Source organism: Plecotus auritus (genome assembly GCF_963455305.1).
Source record: "Plecotus auritus genome assembly, chromosome: 1".
Taxonomy (NCBI): Eukaryota; Metazoa; Chordata; class Mammalia; order Chiroptera; family Vespertilionidae; genus Plecotus; species Plecotus auritus.
This window is the reverse complement of record NC_137770.1, coordinates 235,239,883-235,251,348: the sequence shown is the minus strand read 5'-3', so window position 1 is coordinate 235,251,348 and position 11,466 is coordinate 235,239,883. Positions and strand designations below refer to the sequence as shown.

Here is an 11,466-nt window from a genome sequence, read left to right as displayed (position 1 = left end):
CTCATCCCTTTTCTTCCTTTCTTATTTACTGAATAACTCCCAGATGCCATGCACTTTTTTCAGTGTTAGCAATACAAAGAGACACATGACACAGCCTGCTGAACTCTTAGTCTAGTGCAGCAGCAGTGATGTAAGCTGGTTATTACTCCAGGCATGATAAGTAATTGGGTAGAGAGGCACACAGGATCCTAAGAGAACCCAGAACAGGCCAACTAAATTAGACTTGGAGAGTCAGAGAAATTGACTTGAGTGGAGCCTCAAAGGATGTATTGGATATGAGTAGGCTGTGAAGGGAGTGAAGTTCACACTCAGAGATGAGGAAAATGATCTTCCAGACAGAAGGAAGAGTACAGTGTAACAGCATCAGATGTACACTTCATTTTCCTGAATTCACTTATGAAGAGAGAAATAGGAAGGAAGGGAAGAAGGGAGGGAAAGAGAGAGAATTAGGGGAAAATAAAATAAAATTTAACATGAAGGGTGACTCCTCCCACTCTCTCAGTCCAGGCTTCTGTGCTGTGCTTCTCTCCCAGCCCAAGGGAGTCATAACTGAGTCTTACACTCATGAAGAAAGAGGGACAACCCCACAGCCATGAACACCTCTCACAGGCCTGTGTTAGCATCTTACCAATCCAGGGTTGGTTTGATTATAGGTGATTTTATATGCTTAGTGTAGAACTGATACCCCTATAAGATGCTCTTCCATGTGTAAAGTCATTCTTTCCTTGTACTTATCCATAAATGTTTTTTTTTGTTAAGGAGCACTGGTTGCCTGGGCTGGCTTTAAGAAATGCAATCCTTTCTGTTGATTCAAAGAAGATAAATTTTATGGCTTCCATGCACCATCTTCTCTGATCTCTTTTATTGGAGGTGTTGTGGAAAGAGCTGTGAAGTCAATAAACAAAGTTAACTAAGTGCACGCCTTTTACTTTCCTAGTGCCCATGGGAGCTCCGAGCTGGTGTGATCCTGAGATACAATCTCCCCATAGGTCATGCCTAGGGGCTGCCATTATCTCTAAGCAGCACACACTCCAGAGCATCTTATTAATGATATTTAATTACATTCAAATTAATGATGTTTTTCATCTAATCCTGGACTGATTTTACAGCTGGCAGATAAGCTGGGGTGACTTTGGCTGTTTTCTCTCTCCATCTCAGCAGGCAAGTGCCCCCTGTATCTCTGTTGACTCTACTTTTTGCAGGTGCCCATTTTCTCCACCTGCACTTCCTTCTCTGACTACCCCCCCCCTTTCAGTATTTATTAGCTACTCCAAGCCACAGAAATACTCCATTTCTTTTAAAAAATATATATTATTATTGATTTTATAGAGGAAGGAGAGGGAGCAAGAGATAGAAACATCAATGATGACAGAGAATCATTGATCAGCTGCTGCCTGCACATTCCCCAATGGGGATCCAGCTGCAACCCTGGCATGTGCCCTGCCCGGGAAATGAACCATGACTTTCTGGTTCACAGGTCGATGCTCAACCACTGAGCCATGCCGGCTGGGCAGAAATGCTCCATTTCCACATGAGGGTTTCTAATTATATGAACAATATAGTTTTTTGTTTTTTTTTTTGTATCTATTACACAGCTTCATTTGCATATATCCTGGTCATAACTTCATTAGGTCTTAAAACACAGAGATTGTCAAATGAGTACTATTTGGTAACTCAAACAATACAATAGTTTTAGCAGACTCTAATCACATCATTGTATATTTGAATGCTCTGGGTTTTGCTGATTAAAATCTTTACAGAAGTGGAATGGAATATTCAATTATCAGGTTCAGGAATTGTTATTAATGCTCAATGAAAATAATGGAGATTGTAGATAGGATTTACCAGACTTGAACTATATTAATGGTTTCTCTTTTGTTTGAGCAGAAACAGATGTTTTAAGAAGTGGGGGTGGGAAATAAGCATTTCTGTTGTGAACTATAATACAATAGCATTGAGGATGAAATGTTTAAAAACTGAATATATGGCATGTTAATGAAAGTGAATTAAATTGTGAAAATTCTGACACTGTTTTAAGAATTAAAGAGAAAACTGGAAACATACACTGTTTGGATTTTTTGTTCTTGGGAAATGGTAAAAATTACAGTCTTGAAGAATGCTTCATTGTATTGATAACCCAACTATTGATTTATTGTGACAGCAAACAAGAAGTATTACATCAAATAATTTCTCTATTTATTTTTCTACTTGTTTCAAACTCTTCTTTAAATCTCCTCTCTCCCCCTCAAAAAACACCAAAGATAATATCATAATAATAATAATAACAACTAAAATAAAATAGCTCATTATAGCCATTCAAGTAAGTTTCAGCATATTAGATAATTGAAAATTCTCCAATTATCTCTGCATCTGATCCTAGGATACATATCCTTTTCTTCTATACTTTCTTGGTTTGTTTATTCATTTATTCATCCATTCACTTAACATATATCTATAGATACCTCCCATAAACCAGATATTATGATAGGCACTGAGAAAACAATGATTGGCCAAACTTAATCTCTACTGATACAGGTACTACAACCCAGTAGAGGAGGCTGACATTAACCAATATATCATACCAATTGAAATATAAAATTAAAATCATGACAAACACTAAGAGGGGCAGGTGAATGGTGCCAAGAGAGCCTATACAACTGAGGTCTGATTTAACCTGGAGAACCAGGTAAAGCTTTTTGTAAAAGCTGTTATGGAGCTGAATATGAAGAAAAAATTGTTATTTGGGGGCCAACAGAAGATGTTGAAGGTGAGTGTTTTCCAAATGGAAGATGCTACATGGGTATTGACCCCAGGTGAGAGGGGAAATAGTGAGATAACATGTCTTAGCCTCACCCTTTCAGACAAGAGTCTGGGAGTCTTTGACTATTTCTCCTTTCTTTTGTGGGTGATGATACCATTTATGCTTCTGATTCCTGAAGGTGAAATTTCTCTCCCTGAGTGCCTGGTCCTCAAAGGAGAAGAACAAGATGGATAAATTTTCCTGCTGCCAACCCTCTTGTTCTCCTTGTCAGCACTAATGAAGGAGTGGCATGCTAACATGGTCCTACCTGGACCTGACCTATGAGAAGGTGTGTAAGGGGCCTAGGCATCCATTTGTAATTTTTTTTGGTTGACAGGAAGATGAGTGGGCAGAGTCCTAGGATTAGACTCAAAAGATTGGGCTTTGCAGGGAGAGTCATGTAACTTCTCTGGGTCCCAGTTTTCCTCCTCTAGTGGGTGCTTATGAGGATTAAGTGAGATAGCAGTGCCAGAGAACATAGTACATTATTTAAATACTAGTGGCCCGGTGCACAAAATTTGTGCACATTAAAAGGGAATCAATTGGAGGAAATATTTTAATATTGCTATTTGCCCTTTCTCTATAATAGAAGTGTCAGAGATGAAAGAAAATTAGTAACATGTATATGAAAATAATATATAAATTTATTAATAAATAAACAATCACAACATGATATAACAACAACAAAAACATGATATAAAAACAACAAAAATATGATGTAAAAACAACACTGATATAAACAATGACTGATAAATTGATTAAACTTATTCTAATATCTCCCTGTTTACCACATTAAGAGTGAAAACACTTTCAGAGTCCTTGACTAATTTCCCTTGTGATGAAGTATTTACAACTTTGACTTTAACGTCACATGCTCTTCGAACTCGAGAGAAAGCCACATATAACTGACTATGTGCAAAAATGGGTTCAGGTAGGAATATTCCTACTCTGTCTAGAGTTTGTCCTTGTGATTTATTAATAGTCATTGCAAATGCCTGCATCATGGGAAACTGTCTTTGAATTAATTTAAATGGGAGGCTAGTGTCAGATGGGGACAAATCAATTCTTGAAATAAGAACAGCCTCTCCTGCAGATCCTGTTAATACTTCAGCTTTGATAATGTTAGGTCGTAATCTTTTGATAATAAATCTAGTACCATTACAAAGACCCCATTTACTATTAAGATTTCTCAGTAGCATGATGATTACACCCACTTTCAATTTTAATTTATGACATGGCATTCCCAAAGGAGTAATACTATTAAGAAATTCGATGGGAAAATTTTCCTTTTCAACATCATCCATTGAATCATCACTCAAATATGTGTGAAAATCTCCATTGAGTATATCCAAAATTTCTCCATTTAGTTTATGAACATGCTCATTTTTAGGACAAAGAATCACATGTTTAGATATATTTTTAATATTATCTATAGATATAGTATTTCCAAAGGTAGCTTCAATAATAGATCCATTACAAATCATTTCACAGGGGAGTTCAATAATATCCATTCCTAAATGAAAACTGCTATCCAGTTTGCCATCTCCAAGTTTTACTAACCATTATATTATAAGCAGAATCCTCTGATCTCATATTTGTTTTAAGAGACAACTTTCTGAAACATCCCCAAACAGTACAGTACTTTAAACTCGTTTGTACTATGGCCGATCACATAGCATGTGGCACAATACTGAGACATTCTCGAAAATCCCCTCTGAGAAGGGGAACGTTCCCACCAAATGCAATGTTCAAATTCATAATTTCTCTTACTAATTTATCTATGGCATTTATAGTATGACTGGATGCCATGGTGCATTCATCAATAATTAGAAGTTGGGCCTCTTTAATGGTTTTAGCAACTTCACTTTTTATATTGAGTCTAGAAATTGAAGTTTCATTTAATGGAATTGGTAATTTATATTGGGAATAAAAGGTTCTTCCACCGAGAAGTAAATTTGCAGCAATTCCTGTAGATGCTGTGGGTAAACAGTACCATCACAATCTCTAATATAATGTATTAAAACTTTATAAAGATATGTTTTTCCCCTACCACCTGGACCATCCAAGAAAAAGCATTTGGGGTGTACAGTTTGATCTTTGATGGTTGAAGTTATAGTCTGAAAGGCTGCCAACTGTTCATTGTTCAGAGAATTTATCAAAACTTCTTCCTGTTGTCACTCATATGATTCATTACATGTATTTGTATCTGTTAATAAAGGATAGTCTGGAAGTTTGAAATGTGAACATTTCATTCCATGCAATATGAATACCTCTTGAATTTCATTAAGGGTACACATTTCACAGTTCACACAGGCACCTTCTCTTTGGTGTAATTTCCAACAAAATTCTTCAATAAAATAAGATTTATTCTCATTCCATAATTTGTCTGCATCAGAAGGACATCCAAACACACATATACACTGAGTGGCCAGATTATTATGATTTCTGAGCACATAATAATCTGGCCACTCAGTGTATATCCCATATAAAAAAGGCTAATATGCAAATTGTCCCCTCAACCAGTAGTTCGACCAGCAGTCAGGCTGGCCAACCACCCATGTCCCCTCCCCCTGGCCAGGCTGGCCGGACTCCACCCATGCACAAATTCATGCACCGGGCCTCCAATACACACACACATACACACACACACACACACACACACACACACACACACACACACACACATATACATACACTGAATGGCCAGATTATTATGCATTCAGAGATCAAAATAATCTGGCCACTCAGTGTATATGCAAAAAGTTGCCATTGTTGTTTGGGCATATTAAGGATGATTGCATCATCAATTGTATCTTTCCAGATAGTGTTAGTGTTGTCAATTAATAATCCTTGATGTTTAGCAGCTTCATGAAATGTATCATAAATTACACTTCCTACAGTTTGCAGATCATCAAAACTTATCGCACCTTTTACATGCAGAAGCAAAAGTCTAAGGTAATATTGTTCTGGTTCTTTAAAGCTCACAGTGAACAGTCTACCTAATACTTTATTCCTGTCCTTTTGGCGTTTTCTTCATGAAGAATTATTAAACACAATGTTGTGGAATCTCCCAATAATAATAATTACGTGCATCGGAATCTTCTCTGTTCAATAAAAACCAAGCCATCAAAGTCGAGTTATGCCTTTTAGCCCTATCTATAACTTCAGCAAAATCATCGGTATGAAAATACAAATTTTGTTCATTTGGCAAATGAATAGCTAATCTTGTGATTGCATGAGATTGGTCATGCATTTGCATTGCAAAAAGTCTCCAAACAACCTCAGGAAAGCTCACATACCTGGAGTCAATGAAGTCCTGTACTTCGTCATGATTGATAATTTTTTTCAGAAATTTGAATATTTTCACAACTGTGCCCTTTATAGACATATTTAAATAAATATTTGACATTCTTAATCTATGCACATACTTCAATGTTTATATGACAGTTATATATAAGGCACAAATACGGGTTTTAAGGGACAGTCCAAGTGTTATTGACAACTTTATTTCCAATAGACATGGTGCTACCAGATCTTCGTTTGTATTTGGGATATCCATCAATATTTCCAATGGTTACATTTTCAGATATTCCTTTGAACATTTTCTATTTTCCATACATGGACTATTTGGATTTTGTATTCCACATGGTCCGTGTACCATATTTGATTTTACAATTTGAAAAAGTTGAGGACACTGGTCTTCATCTGGAATTTCTGCCTTAACTATACGGTCAATGTCATCTTCTGTTCGTAAATTGGATTCACTATCTAATATCAATAATATGTGAGTGTGAGGCAGTCCATGTTTCTGAAATTCAATGATATGAATTTTAGCTATTACTTTGCCAAATAAATGGACTTTACATATATCATTTAAAAGAGTATTCAGCTTAATATTAAAAACTCTGGTTACCACGTCAGGTCTTTTTCAACTTTTTGCCAGTGTTGTAAATTGTTTGTAATATCTGCCCATTTGGGGTTGCATGTCATGGTTATAAATAAATCAGGCTTGCCAAACTTCATTACAATTGCCATAGCATCCTGATATCGCTGCTGCATATTTCTGGGACCACCCTCAAAAGATGATGAAAGTATTATCATTTTACCAATCTGCCCATTTTCAGATCTAGATGTGAGATCATCCATCAAACCATTATATTTTTCAACTCTCAACTTAGATTGGTTTGCTTTAATGAAATTTATTTGATTGTCTTCCATTTTTGAATATGAATTAACAATAAACTATTGAGTTAATTTTCCTGCATTTCAAATAGGATTGAATGTGTCCTGCACAGAGAGATGAAATCCATAATACTGCATTTGTGTGACTCCTGTCCTTACATTTTGTCTAGTATCATTGTTGATTACACTGTTGTCTCTGAGTCTTAATGCAATATCTGTTCCCCAGCCTTTTTCACCATGTGGAAAAAGAATAGGATATGTCATTGCATCTAATGTTGGAAACAGGATACTGATTTGTCTCATTTTAGTGGCATTCAGATTATTGGGATCTGGTTTACAATGAATAAGCAAGTCCCTTTCAAAAGGAGGTTCTCCATCTTCATTTCTGAATATGACAGCAACCTCGGTTACATGGAGAGAATTATATCTACCTGGGTCACTGTTACGATCTTATTTAATCGCCATTGTTACTTCCGTGGGAGCAATACCTTTTGCTGCTGCTTCAGATTGGGCTTCCTTTTCTACCTCATGTAGCATCTTGTATGATTTTGTTAATTCATTTATTTCATGCATGAGGTTGTTGATGTTGATCATGAGTCTTTCTGAGCAGCCCTGGTTTTCTGGCATTGCTAATCTTTTACTCATCACTTTGGCCGTATCCAAAATATAGTTGAGCAAACTTGCAAGATACACCATTCAAAGGATGTAAAGTTCCAGTAGAGTGATAAACTTGTCCGTGTATTCTAAAACAGTATGGCCCATATCCTGATGGCGATGCAAAATTTGCACCCATTGAAGCAAAAGCAAAAGAATTATTTATTGAACAAATATTTTCCATGAAATTTTTACTGTCAGAATCTTCGTTTATCATTAAATTTTTTAAATATGCTGGGTATTCTGGAAAATGTATATCATTTGGATAAACTTTGCCTTTGCTACAACATCAAATAAATTTTCCATCAGATGGTTTTTCATCAGAGAAATTTAGTGATAGGCAAAATTGACATCTAACAGTCATTCCACTACAACTATGTTCAATAATTGCATCCTTATTTACTCTATTTTCGCTGTGATGGCAGTTCCCACCAGTATTGGTAGTACTTGTTGATGACTGTTCTTTAGACATAGTCTGTCATCACTGTTACCTTCTTTCAACTTCAGAGGCACATTGGTCTTCAGACATTTTCTGTCGATGACACTGGCTTCTTTTGGCTGCAGAAGTACGTTCTGCCAATCGTTGGTCTTCAGATACATTCTGTCACCGATGCCGGCTTCTTTTGGCTTCAGAGGAATATTGTGCTAATAGTTGCTCTTCAGATATATTCTGTTGATGCTGCTGCTTTCTTTCGGCTGCAGAGGTACGTTGCGCCAATCATTGGTCTTCAGACATGTTCTGTCACCAGTGCGGGTTTCTTGCAGCTTCAGAGATACCTTGTGCCAATAGTTTGCCTTCAATACATTCTGTTGACAATAATGGCTTCTTTCGGCTTCAGAGGTACTTTGTTCCAATAGTTGGTCCTTAGACATATTCCCTCCTCCCTGCTGTCAGGGTCCGGGGTGCAGGTGAATGGGATTCCTGGCTGGCAGGCCCCTGACAGCAACCTGACCAACTGCTGATTCCATGAAGAATGCGGCTCCCTCCTCCCTCCTGTCAGGGTCTGGTTTGAGGCCAGCCATGCCCCCAATCTCGCAAGACCCAGATTTCAACTGTGCCAGCTGACCGGGGCCCACATTTCAGTTCCTGGTCCCCACAGGCCTCCTTTCCATCCAGGCCTCTTCAGGCCCAGTCTGTTTTGTTTCCATCTCTCCATCCCAGTCTCTCCCAGTCTCTGTCTCTCTTTGTTTTTCTCAGCAGTCCTCCATGCCTCCCTGCCTCCTCTCTCCCCCTTCCTCTTTCCTGGCAGGGTGGGGGTGGGACCAGTGGGGGAAGCTCCACCCTCTGCCCACCCTGGGGCCTCATTCTGAGAGGGGCTCCGAGAGCAAGCTGGGAGGGAGGGAAAGAAAGGGAGAAAAGGCTGTGAGCTGGTGGACATTGTGTGTATCTGTGCTTGTGTGCAATTGTGAGTGAGTGTGAGTGCTGCCCCCCCCCCCCCCCCCGCCCCATCCCCGCTTCTACAAGTCCCCACCCGCCAGAGCCTGCTGCTGGTGCAGCCTGGGCATTAGGTCGAGCCTTTGGTCATTTTGGATGTTATGGACTGTGGCTCTTTATATATATATAGATAAATGTAAGGAACCATTTTATTGTTATTACTCATTCAGAAGTTCTCAGCAAGTTTGGCACACTCTTCAAATAGAATCTCATAAAGAATATTTTAACATATTTTTAAAGTATCTTTTAAAATAGTATAATGATTTACTATCTCCTCAAAATGACAATAGTACTAGGGTTGGCTGAGGTGCATCACTCTGCTGTTTCCTAGTGAAAAGGGTCACCTGGGCAGTTCTGCTTGATTCTATTTCAAGTCTTACTTCAACTCACTTTCCACATGTGAACACAGCTGCCGTTTGCCAACACAGCATTGGATCACTTTCTGAGATGACTCAGATCTTCAAAGTACTTCAATTGAAATACCAGATAAGTGAAGCAAAGGGTAAACTGTGCTTTAAAACAGACTTTATCAGGATGTGTATCCCCTAGATCTGACACAAACTAACATGTTTGAAGGCCTTCTGGGCCTCACTGTTTCTATTAATGAGGGGATTTTAAAAAAAAGGAATGTATAAAATTAATTGTAGCCCAGCCAGTGTGGCTCAATGGTAGAGCATCAGCCCAGGAACCAAGAGTTGGCCGGGTCGATTCCAGGTCAGGACACATACCCGGTTGTGTGACCCATCCACAATGTGGTGCATGCAGGAGGCAGTTGATCGGTGATGTTCCTCTCATCGATGTTTCTATCTCTCTATCCCTCTCTCTAAAAATCAATAAAAACATTAAAAAAATAAAATTCATTCTAGCTCTAATACTCCATGCAAAATACCTATAATCACCATCAAGAAGCAGTAGAGTCCAACAAACCTGGATTCTTTTTTATTTTTATTTTTTTTTAGTGTGTATAGTATTTACTGAAAGAAGAACAAACTTATGAGAATCTGTTGGAACTTTCAGGGGATGGAGATCCATAGAATTTTCTTTTTTTCCCCCCCAAGCCAAACTGTATCCAGCTTTATTAAAGATACTTTTCATAAACAATCATGGTATTTCAGGCAGGACATGGGCAGACAATCGTTAACAGTATACAACTTCCAAACGCCCTTCTTCAATGAACTACCAAAACCAGAAAGCCACTATAAAACCCAGTGAAGTCTTCAGCTGATGCTCTGAACAGGGAAAGTTGAGAGTGAGGGTTGACATTTCACATTAAGCATGTTGTTTAACAACTTCTCACAAACCGACTCTGACTTTCAAGAAATGAAAAGAAAATGGCAGAGAATATCAATCTGTAGATCCACAATCTAAAAAGGAACTACAGCTCTTTTGAGGGATGCCATCTCAATGGTGACACTGGTAAGTCCAGATTGCCCAGCATACTGGAAATCAATTTTTTTGGATCAGGTCCCAATAGGTCTGTGGGCTTAAGAGAGCCAAAGACTATGCTTAAAATGGAGAGGGAGAAAAGGACATAAAAATGAATTTTAGTTCTCCCACATGACAAGGTGTTTGTGCTAAGATGGCTAATGTGTGTCAACATCAAGAGATCCCTCCTCCCAGGAAACAAGAGGAAGTTTCTCAAAACCAGAAGGGAAAGGTATTTTTCTCCCAATGTCAGTCCAGCTTTGGAGACATTCTATTAGTACTATATGTCTGTTCCCCCCAAAATAACAAGGAAGTGTTCTGTGTGCTAACAACATAGCTTAAAAAAAAGTAAAACAAAGTTCTGCATGTTTATACAACTTGATAAAATATAGTATTTAAAACTGTACAGTTACCAGAAATACACAGTTATCAAAAATGCACACACTTCACTTGGCATGTCCAGCACCTTCAGCATTCCGTGCCTGGTCTGTTTTGGCATCTCCATTTTCTGCAGGGTTATTCCATCTTTGCCAGCATCAGCTTTCCCCTTTTCCCTTTAGGTACTTTCTCTCCCTTCTTTGCAGGGGCCTTTTTAGGCTTTGGCCCTGGCTTTGGAGGAGCAGGGTTAGCTGATAACCTGCCAGATCTTCTCTGTTCCGTCCTTTACCTTGGTCCTATCTCCTTTAGCATCCCCTTTGGCCTTTCTCTTGGGCGTGATGGTGGTGGTGGCGGGACTTCTGGGTGGGATGCAGGGATGCAGCAGCATGGGCTTTGCTCGATCCTCGGTCCAGGGGTCGTTCTCGCCGCCTCATACTCCATAGAATTTTCCATCAAGCAAGGAAGGGTGAGTAGGAATTATTTCTACTGACCCATTGGTACTATTTTAAGATTTATGGGAGTTCATTGATAGCAAATTTATTTGATAAGTCTTGCTTATTGTCCAATGTTAAGCAACTTAAACATTAAGGGC

At 38.6% G+C, this 11,466-nt stretch overlaps 1 pseudogene across 1 annotated transcript; it reads right to left on the bottom strand.

Annotated features, from left to right (window-relative positions):
• Positions 1-10,942: 10,942 nt before the first annotated feature.
• Positions 10,943-11,262, bottom strand: LOC308242200 (non-histone chromosomal protein HMG-17-like; annotated as a pseudogene). Its single transcript has one exon. The product of its transcript is annotated as a non-histone chromosomal protein HMG-17-like (transcript).
• Positions 11,263-11,466: the final 204 nt, after the last annotated feature.